An 18,638-nucleotide genomic window follows, 5' to 3' on the forward strand; every position below is an offset into this window, starting at 1 on the left:
AACCTTATGGCAAGTTTTATTAAAAAAAAAAAATTTGATTCAGAACGATTCATTAAGTTACGTTTGGCAAGCCTTATGTTTTAATTAATGTATTATAGCATCATAACTATTTATATGAGCCCTTAAGCTCATTTGAGCTCATTTCTCTCATTCTTGAGCGCAAAATTTTGGAGATTCATTTTAGAGAGAGAGAGAGAGAGTGCAATTCTAGAGAGAGAAAGGAAGAGGTTGAAGAAGAATTGAAGGTTTTGTGTTGAATTCATCAAGATTGTGTAAGGACAAGAGAATTTGAATACTCCAGGTAAGATTGCAACCTCTAGATTGTGCATCTAAGTCATTTAACATGAGATTTCTTCAAGGTTATGTGTTTAATTGTGTACATTGAGCTTAGAATAAAGATTTGAGTTACAATTCATACATGCATGCTCATGTAGGTGTTAAATTACCAAGTTAGCTATGAGTTACATCAATTGTGTTGAATTCGGAGGTTGTAATGTACATGCATGTTAGGATTACCATGTTTAATCACATGAAATCATGTTTTGGGAAGAATTTCTTACATGCATGGAGCTTATGAGCTCAATTTGCTAACTTCATGAGTTTTGGAGAAAAGAGTTGTATGTTCTACATGCATGAAAGTTTTGGTTCTAATTTTGGTAAATTCAAGGGTTTTGACTAAAAAGAATTGGTGAAAATCATATATTCATGTTTATGAATAAGTTTTCCAAGTTTATGAACAAGCCATGCACGAATTTGCCATTGAATTTGCATTTGGAAGCTCAAAACTCTGTTCTGGAAAACCCAGATTTTTGAAGGTTGCTCGAGTAGGGGATTTGCCGCTCGAGCGGACATTTCGTGCATCTAGTAGTTTTGCAAGCTATTACAGCCCGCTCGAGCGACCACTTGGACGCTCGAGTGAACCCTTTGTATATTATTGATCCGCTCGAGCGTGGGAGTTGTAGCTCGAGCGTAGATTGAGACCAACCAGTACTTTTTCCAAGTTTGTAGGCCGCTCGAGCAAAGGAAGTCATGCTCGAGCGACCCCTCTCATTTTGCATGTCCGCTCGAGCGAGGAAAGCTACACTTGAGCGAAGACCTTATTTTCAAAAAATTTACCAAGTGTTTCAATTCATGTTTCGGCATCCTCATTGCATCTTAGGCATTCCTAAGACTTAATTAAGGCATGGTAATGAGGTTATGGATTAGAAACACATTAAGAAAAAGAATGTACTAAGTTAAGAGTTTGCAAGTGTGTGTGTATTAAGCAATGTGATAAGAAGAAACAAGAATCAATGTAATGAAAGCTAAGCCGTGATGGCCACCTGAATGTGTAATGATAGCATATGCTTGTGTTATGTATTTTGTGATTGTAGGTCAAGACTTGAGGGTTGATTGACCGTTTGCAGGAAACCACTGTGAGTAACGTTATTGTAAAGATACGTTCATATGATTTATGTTCCAAATGAAATATGATGAGTTACAATTTCTGAAATGATATCTGTTTTCGTGAACGAATGTCCCATGTTTGAAATCTATTATGGCATCCATAGATAGTCCTAAGTCATTGGGGACGTCATGTTAATACGGGTCCATGACATACATGTGATTACGAGTTCTCGTTAGCCGCTTCATTGTGGTGATATGTGTTTAATTGGTATCCGGAACCGATTACTCTAGTCGGAAGACGTTATGTGATGTGTTCTATGGGATGTACCATTATTATGTTCACATACGAGAATGATTATGCTATGATCTGTTTTACGCTTATGATATGTTCAGATTTCGTTCACTAACTCCTTTACCTTAATGTTATTCACTGGGCTTTAGCTCATTGTGTGTATATATATGTATGGGTGGACATTCTGGAGATCGAGCCTGAAGGCTTTTGTCTGGATCTGTGTTCTGTTGTCAGCCAACCATTGTGCCTCACGTGGAGGTTCCTGAAGTGTCCTGTGTTTAAGTTCTGTTGTTTCTGTATATATAAGACTTGATTTGATCTTGTTGGCTGTACTCAAGATACTTTAATGTGTGTGGGTATAATGTATAACTGACTATTGCATACTTATATAAAGTTTTAAATATTTTATTTCATATAAGTCAACACAGCTAATTGGACAACTATATTTATGTATTTGCTTCCGTTAGCCCCTCAATTTTGCTAATCAGTTCTGAGGCCTTCGGTAATCCAATGATTACTAGCCGGTTACGATGCTAAACCTATAGGGGCAGATTTGGGTCGTGACAGATACAAGGAGAAGATTACTCTCTTTTATAGAGAGAAGAATATGTTCAGTGTTGCTTAAAGAACCAAAAGCAAAGACATCATAATTACACAAGGACACTTTACAACTAATAGCACTAACAACAGCTAATTTGGTATAATACATTAACAATAAGAATTAAATCGAACAGGAAACAAATTGACCAGAAAGCATAGTAAGCCTTTGATGTCATCTTCAGTGACAAATAACCACTTAGAAAAGAACAAATAATACGAGAGACTTGTGTTAAATAAACTGAGAAACCATAGTTCAGGGAAGTCTTCCTATCATACTAAGTATATACAACTTAATAACTTTCAATTAAGGTGGAGGCAGAAGAAGTTATTACTTTTGATTATTCTCATTTTCACTCAGCTCCCTCAATTTTTCCTGCATTTCTCTACAAGAAATCAAAGTATAGAAGCATCAGCATAATCCAAGGTTGCAGAAAAAAAAGATGGATATGATTGTTGTAACGACCCCAAAATGCGTATAAGGAATTATCTTTCTTTACCTATGGGTTAATGTGCTCTAATTTAATTATATTTATTCGAATTGAAGAATTATCTGTTGAGTTACGACTTTAAAACTGGAATTGACGACCTTTATGGGTTTAGAATTTGGAATTGAGTACATAGATATGTTAATGGGAATTTTTAGAGCTATTTGGAAAAATTAATTGGAAATTCAATTCGTCAGATTCGTTAAGGTGTGTTTGGATGGTTAACTTTGCACTGCAAATTAAAGGCCTTAGAGGCTTCAGAAACCAAAACATAGTACATATTTATGATTAGCATAATTTTTAGAGTCATCTGGGAAGTTTAATTGAAATTGAATTTTGTACGATTCATAAGGGTGCGTTTTGCTCCCCCAATTTGTGATAAGCTTAGATATAATTAAATGTATAGATGTATATGTGATATAGGAGTTGAACTCATCTCTTGGAGCCCAAAATATCTAAAGGAGAGGGAAAGACACGTGAGAGAGAGAGAGAGGGGGAGAGAGTTCTAGAGAGAACTCAAAGAGAAGAAGGGAGAAAGAGTAGGAATGAAATAGGAGATCAAGGATTTGGCTTGAATTCATCATGGTTATGCAAAAACAAGTGATGGTAAAGGCTTAAGGTAAGATTCTCCTTCTCAATACTTGAAGATCATAAGCTAAAGGGCGAGTTCTTGGCTTATCTATGATTGTATGTATGGGTTTTGTTTCTTCAAGTAAGAAGATGTTGAATCCTTGTATATAGCATGAATTTATGTTACAATTTAATTTCTTGTAGGAATTTTATGGTTCTTAAGGAGGCTAAAGAGGATTCCACCATGTAAGTGAGCTTTGGACCCCAAACCATGTCCACTCTATGCTTTTGTGTTTTGATTCTTAATCTTGTTCTTGTAATTGGGAAATTGAGTAGTTATTTGGAGTTATGGTTTTGGATGGAAGTTAAGAATGTGAAATTTAACATGTGTTAAAGAGTTTTGGGCTTTGATTTACATGAAATTGAAGTTTAATTTTGAAAATGAGAGATTCCAAGTCAAGAAGCCATTTTCGGACTGGTTTTTGAAGAGAGTCGCACGTGCAGCGGGTCTTCCCGCACGTGCGGCAATCCATTTCCGGCACCAAATCTAATTTTGCTAAAAAAGCACGTGGTCCCGCACGTGCGGCCCTGTTTCCTGCGTGTGCGGGACAGCCCTGTTTCAGCCAACTTCAAATAAGCATATCTCTTGCATCCGGACTCCGTTTTAAGTGATTCTTGAGCCTAAATTCAAGCCCTGGAAGTCTAGTTTCTAATGGTGGTGGTCTCGCTCCCAAATTCTAAATATGCAAATAGATATGCCCAAAATAATGACGATTGTTCACTTTCTGTCTACCGATTTTATACCATTTCTTCTTCTAAACCATTTTCCTTTCGATTCCTCCTATTTTCCAAGACACGGAGTATGACCTATTAAGGAGTAATGAGTTTAGAACCATCATGACTAATTGATTAAAGAACAAGAAAGAGATTGGTTATATTCTCATATTGTACTATATGCATTGTGTTTGTAGGTCAAACGAGGACATCGTCCCATTGTTACCAGAAGCCCAGCACTGTGAGTAATATAACCAAAATGCATAAGTTTCCAAGAATTGTGAAATAAGTTATGAACTAGAAATGTGAGTTGTTTATAATATGATATGGTGGGCCCAAGGCCGTTCTGTTTATCTGTTCCGCTTATGCTATGGCATGATATGAATTGTTCGGTCTTTAAGACCTAATCGTTTTGGTATGGAACAAAGTGTTGTACGGAACTAAGTGCTACAGTGTGAGTCACCTCTAGGGTCCGTACGAGTCACCTCTTGGATCCATACAAACATGAATTAGGCCTAAGGAGAGGTGGGGACATGTCGATGTTCCATCTACTCCATGATACGATATGATACGTTTGGACCTAAGGTCATTTTGATATATGATTAGGCCTGAGGCCGTTTTGTTATGCAGAGACCCGAGGTCGTTCAGAACATATGATATGAAAGCAAATTTTTTGCATCGCTATATGGCTCATGTTACATTGTGTTATTTTATATGCATGAATGGATGTCCTCTTTAGAAATGTGATTCTAGTATCACGTACCACATACTACATAAAATGTTTTGTAACAATTTCAAATATGTATTCCATTTGAAAAGACATGATTTATGCAATGATAAATGTTTCTTTTGAAATGATTTAAGATACATCTCAAAATTGTGAATTATATTTTCCTAATGTTAAGGACATCATTCATTAACCTCTTTACTTTAATATTACTCACTGGGCGTTAGCTCACTCCTGTATTTTATATATATGTAGGTGAGCCATCGTGGACCACACTAGAGTTGTATCGAGGTCCATCCCTCTGTTAAGCCACCCGGGTTACACCTCTGTGTCGAGGCTTGAACTTTGTATTGGAGAATTATGTATCTTATTAAATCTTATGTTTTTGTGTATAAGATCTATGTAAGTTTTGTGATTCTATGTATATATGGGAAGTGTATTTAAATGCTTAAATTAATCTAAGTTTTCATGTATGCACAAACTCAATGGGCATTTTATCTATGTTGGTATTTCCTTCCACTTAAGGCCCGTATTTAAATACATATTATTATGAAATTTTGTTTTGAGGCCGATGTACAGGCCGGTCATGCACCAAGCTTTTAAGGGCAGGTTTGGGTCGTGACAATTGTCTTGCCACAGGTATCATTATGTGACTTTATTTGTTCATCTAATCTACGCTCCTCAAGGGAAAGGTTTTCAACTTCAGCCTGCAGAGGAAAAACACCCATGAGGACAAACCAAAACCACCTCCAAAGAAAATGAACATGATATATTTTTCACCTTTTGACTTGGGCTATGTTACCTGGAACGTGGATCGCTCCAATACGTGGAATAGGAATTAGAATGTGGCACGTCACATGGTACAACATGGATAAACTTATATAGATTCCACTATTTACGTAACATCACATTTCCATGAGCATTTTCTGTCAACATTGGACCTGGATAACATGAATTGTGATGATGAGCCATTTGCTTAACAGAATATGATGCTCCATACAACTCAAATGGAAGTAACCCAAATAGAGGTATTTTAGGGTCTGTTACCAAAATCTTTACCTTAATTCATTTTCTAGACTATGTTCATATATATATATATATAATAAGAATTATCATTTTCTGGACTATATTCATATATGTTTAACTAAATTATATAAGCTGGCTGGCATGTTATGCAAACCTGCTTCACCTGATTAGACACTAGTGGTGACCACACTAACACATCCAAAAAAAGTAGAATACCGACATGGGTAGACAATAATATACATGTGTCTCATTAATGCATAAACATGTAAAATAAGCATATACAAATTCCATAAGATACACATTTCTTTTGGATTTTATATATCTGTGTCTCTAGAATCTGCACTCAGGTAATGGAAGATGAGTCTCAACAAAATACAACTATTACTAATCCCTTATAATTTTTACTTAAGAATAATATTTTTTTCAGTATATTAAGAAGTGCCCTGCTACATGTTTGATTGGTGTTTGCTATGCACCTATGCATATGATCTTACCTTAAATTAAAAAGCCCTGGTACACATTAAGGACATGTCCAGGACGTTTTCATGGGTGATAAATGATTGTTTTATCTGACATGGGAGAGAGAGAGAGAGAGTAAAACACATGTACGCACATTTTGAAAAGTTGCTCATCTATCCCTAAGCCACTAAAAGTTCTGCATGCCAACAAGCTTATATAGCCTCCGTTTGGAAAGTGGGTTGACTTTTTGACTTTTTTGACTATTTTAACTTGGACTTAAAAGCTTAATTTGGGAAGAACTTTTTGACTTTTTAACTTTTTTGAATTTTTTTGTGAGAGAAGAATGTAATAATTATGAGTTGGATGTGATGTTTTGTTTGTTATGTTTAAAATAGCTTATTTTGTTTTTTGTGGCTAAAATAGCAAAAAAAGCCTGCAAACCGACTTGCCAAACACAGACATATTTACAGCTTCCATTCAATTAGAGACCAAAATAAGGTAACACCAGCATCAATTATAAAAATAAATACAATTAATGTTTGAATAAAGATTGAGACTCCCTTTTGACTCCCTTTCTTTTTTGATTGGTTACTCTTTTTTTTTCTTTTTCTTTTTTTTCTCCTCCTCCAATCACCACCCGCCACGTGCGTGGAGAGATTGTGGGAGTTGAAGTTTGAAGGGGTCTAAATCACTATTGTTAATGTTTGTATATTTTTTATTTTACATGCTAATGTAATGAAATAAAAATTTTTAAAAAATTATAAAGAAAATAAAGTCATATAAAATTTTTTCCTTTTGACTTGGATCACAAATTTAACCATAAAAATTATTATTTATTTCAAATCCCAACACAAGACCAGTAATTAATCAAATGCATAAATTTATTCAAATCAATTTTCACAGATCAATCTACAAAACAATCTAAATTAGAAGAAAAAAAAAAGGCGATGAAAATAAGAGACGAGTGTCACTGATTAATGGTATCAGGATTATAAGGAGATCATTTGTGTGTGAGTAAGTGCAAGGTAATTTGGGAGGCAAATTACGTTGGTTTGCATATTGACAAATTTTAAACCAAGCTAATTTTACCTGTCAATCTTAATCATCTAACCCGCTCACTTTCTTAAACCATAAGGGGCCATTTGTTTCATGGAATTGAGGTGCGAGATTGGATTTCATATCCAATAAATTTACTAATCTATTAGTTGGTTAAAAAAGTAAAGGTTGGACTAATAGTCAAATACATATCATTTCAAGATAAATAATCTAGTTACTATTTATTGAGGACTAACCGTCCATTCTATTACAATCCGCTCTTATCCAGTCCGTCCAAACAAGCAACCCTAAGAGTTTGGGTTGGTTTGAGTTAAAGTTGGCGAGTTTTTCACACACCTTATTGCAAGCACAAGCTAAAATTCTTACACTCAAGAATACAGTTTTGTCATCATAGCTAGATCCGGTAGAAGCAAAATTGGATCCGATAAGAAGGTTTTTCCCTAAGGCCTGTGGGCTAAGATATGTTAGCGGGTATGCGGTAAAGCCCATTGCATCAGCTGCATGCACAGAGAGAGAGAGAGATTAGAATGACAATTAGTAGTATTAGATTAGAGATACACAGATTGAACTTACAGAGACAGGTTAAAATGTCAATTAAGTAATAATATTAGATTTGATACACACAGATTGAACTTGACAAAGCCAATATTCTCAAGCTGCTGAACAACTTACCGGTGATATCAGTTGCTAGTTTGCCATTGCAGAACCTTCCAGTTGGTTTATGATGGATGAAGTCTCTGCCATAAGGTGGGAAATTAGCTTTGAAAATGGTGTGAATATAGTCATTGTTCCCAACATGAGTCACCAAATTCTAAGATTGCAAGAACAAGAGTTGTTGAATTTTGAGCATCCCCACCACTAATTGCAAAGGCCAATGCAATAATCAAAAACAATGTGTAGCTTGACTTTTCGTGCCCCTTTTCGGAGATCGAATAAGCCCTACAGTTCGGACTCTTATAGTTCTGAATTTGATCTCACAAGTGTAATGTGAATTTAATAAATACCAAAGAGTTCAAATCCGACAAATCTTTTGAAAAATCGATTTTGAATAAAAAAATGCCAAAAATGGACTACTTTGTCAGATACAAAGTCGTCACCTAAATATTTTATTTTGAAGAAATTTAGGAAACCCATGACTTGTGTCAAAGGCCACGTATCCGTCATCACCAAGATTGTCTCGGCTTGGGAACTTAGGTACGAAAGGGGAAGGTCATGAATAAATTTAAGCACCCCCGCTCACCCGATCAAAGATCGACCTCTACTAATCATGATATGAATCTTATTTACATTGTATGCTTTTGTTCCGGTTTATTAGGCTAACATTACTGTGTAATGCGCACACACACAAGTATAGATTAAATCGCAAGAATTGGAATACTCGATTCATGTTTGTTTTGAAAATTGTTTCGAAATATGTACCACTTGGAAAAATGATCGCATGAAAACACTACTCAAATTATTCCAATTCAAGCAACAAGCCTTTATCCACAGACATTCAAGTAGTTATAGCACTTAAACACTTAGCCTCATAGTAAGCATGCTAGACATGGCAACATCAACACTCATGCAATTATGCTAAAACGACTAAAGGCTCACCTAGTACTCCAAGCCAAAAGAAATGAGTTAGAAAAATGCGTGATCCTAACTTTATGCGATATGACTAATGCAACGCATGCGTTATGCAACTAAATAGGCTCGGCTACTTAATCATGGCACGCGAATTAATTAATAGTATGCGATCTAAGCACGTATTCAAAGAATGTATTAAACTAACAATGCAAGTAGAATGATGAACCGAGTCTCGGTGCATGCAATACAAATGGATGCAAACATGAAGTATGCTAAACAAAACATGATATCCCTAAACTAACCATCATAAGCTAGTAAATAAAAGAAGAAAGACATGGGGTTGGAAGACATACACATTATTACATTGTGCTCTCACTAAAGAGAGTCCGAATAAATTAAGCAAATTAACTAACTAATTAAAGCTAAGCTAATTATTACAACAAATGAATCGACTAATTATTCTAGTTAACTAACTAATTACAAAACGAAATTGAATAACTAATTAACTAACTAATTAGTTACAACACGTTACAAAATTAACTTGCTACAACTAATTAATTACAACAATTTAAACTTAAAACATGCTTGGCACGCGAGGAATGCTCATGCACATGCTCGGTTTCCATCCGAAAAGCCACTGTTTTGCTTCCGGAGAGCCTCTGTTGTATAATAGAACACACACACTGTTGCCCACTTCCAGAATAACTCTACTCTGTCTAAGAAACATACTGCTGAATTTTGTATCAGTGGCTGGCAGACTAGTGATGAGGGTTACCGACCACCAGTGATGGCCGGCCGGCCATCAAAGGTGGTCTGCCGGCCATGGAAAGTGGCCTACCGGCCACTGCTGCCCAGTTCTCCTTGCTGCAACAAAGGACAAACAGAGCATATCCAGGGTATTCTCAAGGGTTTGTTTGCACAACTTACCCCTCATTTTCATGAACAAATCAAAGGAGTAGCAAGTTTGGTTCACAAACCATCAATGGATGCAATTTTATTGCATGATGGCTTATGAAACCAAGTGTGCAAGTTTAATAAATGCAATGAAATGAGACTCTCAAAAACCACCTCCCTATCATGAAAAATCAAGGGAAGTGATGACCTTGGAGACTTGAATCATTTCATCACTAGCAAGTATGAAATGACCCGAGTTCCATGTGTTCAATTAACGTCCGATTGAACACAAAATCAAATTCTTATCTTGCATCATTTTAGTCCCATTTTATTATTTCATTTTAGATTACCAACCATCCTTTGATTCATTAAGTCCAATAGTGAGTTTAAATCCTCAAATGGAGTGAAGTACCAAACCCAAAGTTAACTTAAGACATGAAAGAGATGTCATGCCGTTGATAATGAACCCTAAAAGGGATTAAACCATTAAGCATGACAATCTCAATCTCATGCTTAAAAGAACAAGAGGCTTGAAACAACTCTCAAAGCAAAACAAAAGCCAAGAAAGAAGGGAGGTTGCAGAGATTATTATTGCTAAAAAAAGTGAGAAAAGCATAAATAAATGCTATCAACTCGAATAAGATGGTGTCTAAGGCCTAAAACACCAAACTCATGAGTACAATTACACTACAAACATGCAAAATAGCCCAAAACTATGCTAGAACAGCCTAAAAATAGTCTTAAAACATGCTAGAATTAAGCTAACAAAAGCTAGATTAATATGCTAAAACATGACACAAGCTAGGCTAGTAAACAAGACACAAGGAGAGGAGGCTAACCCCTCCAAATTTGGACTTCAAAACATGATTTTGGCTACTGAAAAAGCTCTAAAAAACAGTGTCTAAAAGCTCAGAAAAAGATAGTGCAAAGAAGGGAAACACAAGGGTAAAGGCCTTAGAAGCTAGGTAGAAGGAATGGTGAGCCACCCCTCCACCATTATTGACCTTAAACCACAAGTTTTAGCCCAAAATTTCAGAGTTTAGACAGTTCAAAAACAACCCAAAAATAGTACAAAAATGTGCTGGAATGAAGACAAAAGTAGCTAAAATAATAAGCTAAAACATGGAGCAATTTAAGCTAGTAGACAAGCCAAAGGAGGGGTGGCTAACCCCTCCATTTTTGGGACTTCAAAACCACTTTTTTAACCTCTGAAAACTCCAAAAATCAATGGTAAAAAGCTTTTAAAAAGTTGAGTAAAGAATGGGAAACACAAGGGCAAAAGCTTAGAGAATAAGGTTCAAGGAAGGATGGTAACCCCTCCACCTTTGGTAGCTTTAAACCACAAGTTTGAACCCATAAAAATAGGTTTTAAATAGCTCAAAAATCAGTAGAAAAGATGGAAAACAAGTGGTGTAAAGATGGTACAAAAGCAAGAGAATGTATACCTCTTGAAAAGGAATGAACCCTTAAGTCATAAACCAACAATTTCACACTCTCAAGTATTTTAAGAGCTCAAATTCAAGCTCAAATCACCTCAGCAATAAGCTCTCTAGGTTTGGTTTAGAGTGTTTGGGCAAAGGCTATGCAATTTGCAAGAGAGAGAGAGAGAGAGAGAGAGAGAGAGAGAATTGTAGAGAGAGGATATTTTTCAAAATTATTTCCTCACTCCTAAATGTTTTTAACCTTAAAACAAGAAAGGGAGGTCTCCTATATATAGAAAATATGAATTCCCTACAAGAGCACCCAGCCCCACACATGGGGGTAGATGCATGCATCTGTGCAACCAGTTGGCACAGTTGTCACAAAATATCTACAAAAGAAACTGGTGACTAGCCAACCATCACTGGTGGCCGGCACTCCAAAAGTGATGGCTGGCAGCCCCAAAAGATGGCCGGCAGGCCACCAAAAGCTGCAGGCTTGAAGAACCAAGGCTTGGTCCAAGAATGAGACAACAGGGGTATAGGGTTTGAAAGGCTCAATGCTATGGCATTCCGCTGAAGAATTCGAGCACTTGACGGGCATATAGACTTATCAATAAGTGTGCATGCAATGGTGTCCAAGTCATAAGGGTCGTAAAAAATGGGGTGTTTACACAATGCCCCTCTTAATCTCAAGGAGTTGTTGTTGATACCCATATTTCATAGGAATAGTGTGTTTTAAGGCTGTTTTGAGCGAGGGTTATGTTATGTTATGATCTTTTATAACCAGCAGAAAAGCTACCAACCAAAAAAACCAAGAAATTATCATGAGTCAAGAAGAACACACGATTGTGTGCCTATCTAATAGTATACTCGTATTTTTCTATTTCTTCTTCTTTGTAGGGTCATGTAATTCTTTAAATCTCTTCTATTGGTTGGGCACATTACCAATGTAAAATTCCCATACACACACGATATAATTGTTCAAAAAAAAAAAAGTCTAGGAAATTTACTCAAAATAATAGTGGATGGTGTAGATTGAAATTTGTATAACATGATCCATTTTTGAAATGCATCTTAACCATTAAATAATCCTTTTCGTTATTTTTTTGGGTAAATATTATAGGTTTCTAGTATTGCTCATAATCAGTAGAAAAATTATCAACCCATAAAAGCAATCCAGAAAATTTATCCAAAATAATAATTGATGGTGTAGATTGAATTTTGGACAATGGATTCCTTTGTAATACATCTTAACCATTGAATATTCTTTCTCAGTATTTTTCTAGGTAAATATTGTGAGTTCCTAACATTGTTACTTATATAATAAAATCTGAGTATGAGAATGGGAATAATATCTCATACTCAAGATATGTATCTAATAATAGTTAATGGAGTCTTGGAAGTAGACATATAGCATTAAAACAAGTGATGTTTTGAGACTACCAAATAATTTTGATTTAAACTGATATCTGTCAAATTTTTTAGTAGTATTAAATGGAAATCACAATTATGAATTTTTGTTCTTCTAATTAATAAAAGAAGAAAAAGTGGTTGCGGGATTATTAAATGATGCATTGGGAGTTGTAACTACAAGAATAGTTGCCTAAACATCACAACTTTCAAATTATCTAATGCATGCTGGAACATCTGTAATCTGTCCAATACCTAGGGCTTACAGTCAAACAGGGAACAAACTCATAATAAGAAAAAAAAAGATGCATACAGTTAAGCATGGTGCAAACTAATTTCACACCTCGCAAAATAACAAAATTGGCAAGAACAAAACTAGATCAAACATCGAAAAGTGAAACAAATTAATCACGTTTAACAATACATAATACAACAAACCAAGGGATGATAAGGTACCTCTATTGAGAAGGAAGGGACAAAATGAATTCTGAACAGAAAACATAATTGGAAATTCTATATATTCCAGTTTGTGAAGGTAACCTCCTCAACCTGCTTGCTTTGATACTGTAGTGACATTCGCAAATAGATGTCATAAAAATTCTGTGGGTATTAAAACAACAATCAGAAAAAAAAAAAAAAAAAAAAAAGAGAGAGAGAGAGGAGAAGGGAAGAAAGCAAGGCAAGGCAGGACGGCAGGGCTAATAGCTAATATTTCCTTCTTCCCAGCATATTAAAGAGGTTAGCACACTTTGCTCATCGGCTCAATGGATAACACATGAAGCTAAAAAAGAACTACAATAAGGAAATATACATAGAATATGTATAAATACTCAATTAGCCATAATCTTGCTAGAAACACTGACCTCTGCATAAATGGTGAGCTTTATAATAATTGTAACAATCAGGAGAAAACCATAGCTACCAAAACCCACAAATACTCACTCAAGGACTTCCATGTCATGGGATTGCAAGCTTAATTTTAGAACCATAAAAGCCTCAAACAAGATAAAGGTAGATGAACCACCACCTTCCTATACAATAAACATGCACTGATTGATTCACATGATGTATATTACTACCATTTCAGAGTTTGTTCATGCATGTTCGATGAAGTGTTTTTTTTTCGTAATCCCCAGCACATATTCATTTTATGCAAATTAATTAACCACCTTTTTGGAAAAGTTTTCGTAATCCCTACCACATATCCTTATACAGAAATGTATCTGAAAGAGGCATTTCATCGAGCACCTGGTGGGTGGACAACGATTCCCCCGAAATAGAATCAACGACGGAGACCCCAAGGCAGCAGCTTTGAAGGTTACAACTCTCATTCTCTTTGCAATTATTATTATTATTGCAAAAAGAAAGGTTTATTGAATTGGGTTATGGGAACAAATGTTGGTTTACTAGTTTTGGAGAAGGCATGTTGTAAGTATGTAGTCTGTATCATTTGTGTAGATACAAATATCGAATGCAAAATTCTTACATTAAAACTGAGAGTGAGAGAGAGAGAGAGAGAGAGAGAGAGAGAGAGAGAGAGAGTCATTGCTTTCAAACTCTAGGGTTTTCAAAGGAAGTAAAAGAGATGAAAACAGATAAGTGCAAGATGCAAATAAATATACAAAGTTTGGATCTACAATACCTTGAGAGGTACCAATTGAACGTTGAAGACTCCTAAAGCTCTGAGAGAGGTGATATCCATGTACTGACCGAGATCGAGAGAGAGTGGGCGGCGATGTCGGCTTGGTGAAGGTGGATCAACAAATTGATGCCGACGGGAGTGAACTCGTAGATAAAAAATGGAGAGAGAGAGAGAGAGGGAGAGAGAGAGAGAGACAACTTGAAGATGGAAGATGGAAAGCGTGCCAGAGAGAGAGAGGGGGAAAAATAAAAATATCAGAGGCATCAAGCGTTTAAGAATTTGGGGATTTTGGGTGTTTTTGTGGCTATTAGTGACGGCATAACGATGCCCATCGCAAAAAAACAAAAAAAAAAGATTAAAAATATATATTTCCGTAGGGAGGTAAAATTCGTCGCAAAAAATGATCCTTTCGCGATGGCTATAGGTTTACTGTTGCAAAAACCATCGAACATATGCTTCTTTCTTTTTGAGACAAAAATTACCATCGCAATAAGTGACCATGGGCGACGGAATATTAACCGTCGCAAAAAGTAATTTTTTGCTACGTCAATGTATGCCGTCGCAAAAAGCTCCGTGTCATATACCCCTTTTTTTATCTAGTAGTGAAAATACACCAGCCAGTTCTCTGCAACAGAAAAAAATAAACAACACTGGCCAATACAAAAAAAATGCCAAATAATAAATTAAGCACACCAGCCAATGCTTTGCAATACAAAGAAAATGATAAATAAATAAATAAAGCACATCAACCAATATGTACAATCAAAAAATAACAAATAACAAATTAAGCACATCAATCAGTGTTCCACAATATAGAAAAAAAAAAAAAAAAAGACAAATAAATAAAGCACACTAGTCATGCTTTGCAATAAAAAAAAAATTACAAAAATTGTGTTAATGAACAATTATTTAAATATACAATAGACACTAAATTTACACATTATTCAATGTCAAGCATATGTGACTTCCCCTGAAATATGCAAAAAAACTAAATTAAATCGTTGCACTTAAATTTAGTGAATTTTCAAAGACATTTTATGATCTACACTGAATAACCACTCATAGGTCCAATCTTTTACATTGATAGAGACTTTACAAAACTATTAGAAATCCACTAAGCTACATATTAGTAGGAGGCTTTACAAAAGTAATTAACATCAAGGATATACTTTACAAAATATTTGCCATATAATGTCTTCAAACTTGCTGCTTTACAAAAAGTACTTGGGCGCCTCTAAAGTGATTGGACGCCTTCAAACTTGTTCTCCATCACATTCGAAATGTCCATGTATCAACTTTTGTGTACTTTTTCCAGTGAAGAGCATGCACAACAATCTAATATTTAAAAAACAATAACATTAGTATATTGAAACAATACGAAAAATAGATATTAAAACAATATGGATTAAGGATATCTTATTACAATTCCATCGGAGCAATGTAGTCTTATTTATTCTCTTGAGCTCCACACTTTTTCAACCCAATCCTACAAAAGTTCGATTTGATCATAATTTAAAACACAATTTTAATTCAAATACACTTTCAATTTATTTTCTTCATTCATCATTTGTGTTCTTTTTTAAACTCTAGTTACTTCCCTCTTCTATTTGGAAAATTTTATATCTTTGTAAAAGATCCTTTATAATGTTTTCAAGTTTATTGTTTATTAAGGATGCATAATTTATTGAAAATTAGTAACATTAAGGATTAAAAGCATCGCACTTATCTTCACAAATTGTACAGTAAAAAAAAAAAAATACATATAGATTATGCATGCTTCAAAATATCAAATTTCCCCATGCTCCAAAACAAACTTGAAAAGAACCATACTACTTGTGTATTTTTTATTTCCTTTCTTGAGTAGTTTTCCTTTCCTTTTCCTTTAAGCTTTTTATTTGCCTTTGCTTTTTAAAAAATAAGCAAAAATGTTTAAGAAAAAACATGAGAAGCAAATAAATTTGATTAGTGGGCTTACCCCACAAACACAGAGGATGTTGAAGTCTTGTTCATTATAGATCACAACACTAACAATTCTATTTTGAAGAAAATGAACCTGTGTATATATAGAAAAATGATATTAAGAAATGTAGATTAAATAAAAAATTAGTATAGAGATATAATATTATTGTTTCCACCAACATATCATCCACCTGTAAAAAATAATACAAAAGCATTTGATTATGAGAAAAATCTCAAATAATAAGTAAGAAATTAATTCTCGATTCATAAAATATAAACCAAACATACATAGCCAAAAATATGAATGTTGTCCATGATTTGAATTAAAATGAACTCCAAGGTTGTTGAAGAGGTTGAAATACCACAAAGTTGTAGTGAAGAAATAACTCATTTAATAGTTCTATAAGTAGATTGGGTTTAAATACCAATGGGCTGTACAATGACTATTTGATTACTTAATTGCGCCATAATTTAAGTAACACCCCAATTTTTATACCCAAATGATAATACGATAACCATGGTTCTTTAAAGTAAAACTGAAAATAAATCCTCACACTTGTATTACATGATACAAATAGTCTTCAAGCGATAATACATTCACTTCAAATCAAAATAACATAAACAAATAGATACCCCCAAGGGTTTACAAGTTTCCAAGGCTTAGGCCTGGTTACACAAAATGGTTATTCAAACCCACACAAATGCAGCCCTTGGCTTACAAACAGAGTTACAGCAAAATGAGAGCCTTGTACTCTCAACACATATTTCCTCGCCTTTAGTTAGGCGGAATCACCACATCTTTTCCTACACAAAAATCCCATAGGATGAGCATAAAGCCTAGTAGGAAATCCTTAACAAAGTATATACATTTTATACAAGTCTCAAGAGATGAATGCACATGCCATACTATGTCTTTTTGCAAATAAATCATATTTTCATCTTTTGAAAACCATCATGCTCAATGATGCCATGAAATATCTATTGTTCAAAACTTAACAATTTAATTCAAGGGGCGGTAAATACAACTCTGGTAATCTCTAGGTCGGCGTCTGCAAGTAGACTATACAAGTACTACCAAATTGTCATTTTTACTGGTATTAACCAGAAGGCTCGACACTTATCCGCGCGGGTTTTCGGTCTTTCACCCCGGACTCTCAAGCTAACTTATTCAATATCATCTACACTACCTATCCAGACTTACCAACGTATTTACCCCAAAACCATTCCATGAAAACTTATTTCTTAACATTCTTTTCTCAATGCAAGTTTTCAAATCAACTTTCAAAGTTTAATGTAATCAAATGAATTGATATGCCAATTTCACAAGATGAATATATGTGTGGGTGATTTTCCGACGACACTGCCCGCTTAGTAACCAGCTGGAGAGCACTGGCAGAACAGATGGCACCTGACTGACCTGTAACAGAAATATAAGAATCCCGCGGTGGTTTCGACCACCCGGGGGCACTCCGACGATCAAGTCAGTATATCTCTCAAAGATAATCAAGTGCTAAACTCACAAGCTTGAGTATAAAACTGTGTACCTTAGACCCACGGGGGTGCCTTTCTTTTATAGTTTACTCAATCCAAGTCCTACTAGAAGCCTGACTTCTATGGACTCCAATTTAGTACTTACTTTGGATTCCTCAAGAGATAAAGATAAACTCCCTAAGAGCTTTATCATTATCTTAGCAGAAGTCTTCTCTTTTCTCTAGGACTCTTGTCCATATCCAAGTTGAGTTCCCTCTTCATTCTAGGACTCTTGTCCCTTATCCGCTTATCTCGGATTCCGATATCTTCGGAGGCAACCTCGGCTTAGCCGAGATGACCTCGGCACAACGACCAAGACACGTGGCACCTCGGCTGACACGTCAGCGTCACCTTGCCACGTGTTGGTACTCAGAAAATATATCCCCACAACTGCCCCCTAGGTTCTATTACCTCGGCATTCTGAGGTGATGGAACCTATATCGATTTTTCTTTCTGCATATTGGCTCAAAAACTGTTTAGCCGAGATCATTTATTTCTGGCCGACGTGCTCTCTTCGGAGAACAAGAACTTAAACAAATTCCCTCACACGCATGAGCTGTCATGCATTTCTTCTCAACCGTTCCCCTTACGTGTTCTATCTTCATTGGCCCGTGTCTGTGGCGCGCTTGTAAGCCGCCTTTTCACCTATCTGCGCCGTCTGACGCATACGTTCCTCCAGGCGCAATAAATGCCCTGTTTTGCCACCGTTTCAAGTTTTTGATAAAACTTTTCTTTCCATCTTCATTTCTTTACTTTTGCATTCGATTTTCTGGCTCTCTCTCTCTCTAAACTTTCTCAAACCCGCCATTGCTCTAGCTCCAAGCTCTGCAACTGTCTT

General features: G+C 35.5%; 1 long non-coding RNA gene across 1 annotated transcript; it reads right to left on the bottom strand.

The window, feature by feature from the left end:
* Positions 1-7,492: 7,492 nt before the first annotated feature.
* On the bottom strand, positions 7,493-14,646 carry LOC114292764 (uncharacterized). The gene is made up of 4 exons (XR_003639839.2): positions 14,312-14,646; positions 13,126-13,233; positions 8,048-8,112; positions 7,493-7,872 (listed from the first exon to the last, which is right to left on the bottom strand). It is a non-coding gene; the product is annotated as an uncharacterized LOC114292764 (long non-coding RNA).
* Between the last annotated feature and the right edge of the window lie 3,992 nt (positions 14,647-18,638).

Source organism: Camellia sinensis, chromosome 6 (assembly GCF_055761805.1).
Source record: "Camellia sinensis isolate YWXY chromosome 6, ASM5576180v1, whole genome shotgun sequence".
NCBI classification, from domain to species: domain Eukaryota; kingdom Viridiplantae; phylum Streptophyta; class Magnoliopsida; order Ericales; family Theaceae; genus Camellia; species Camellia sinensis.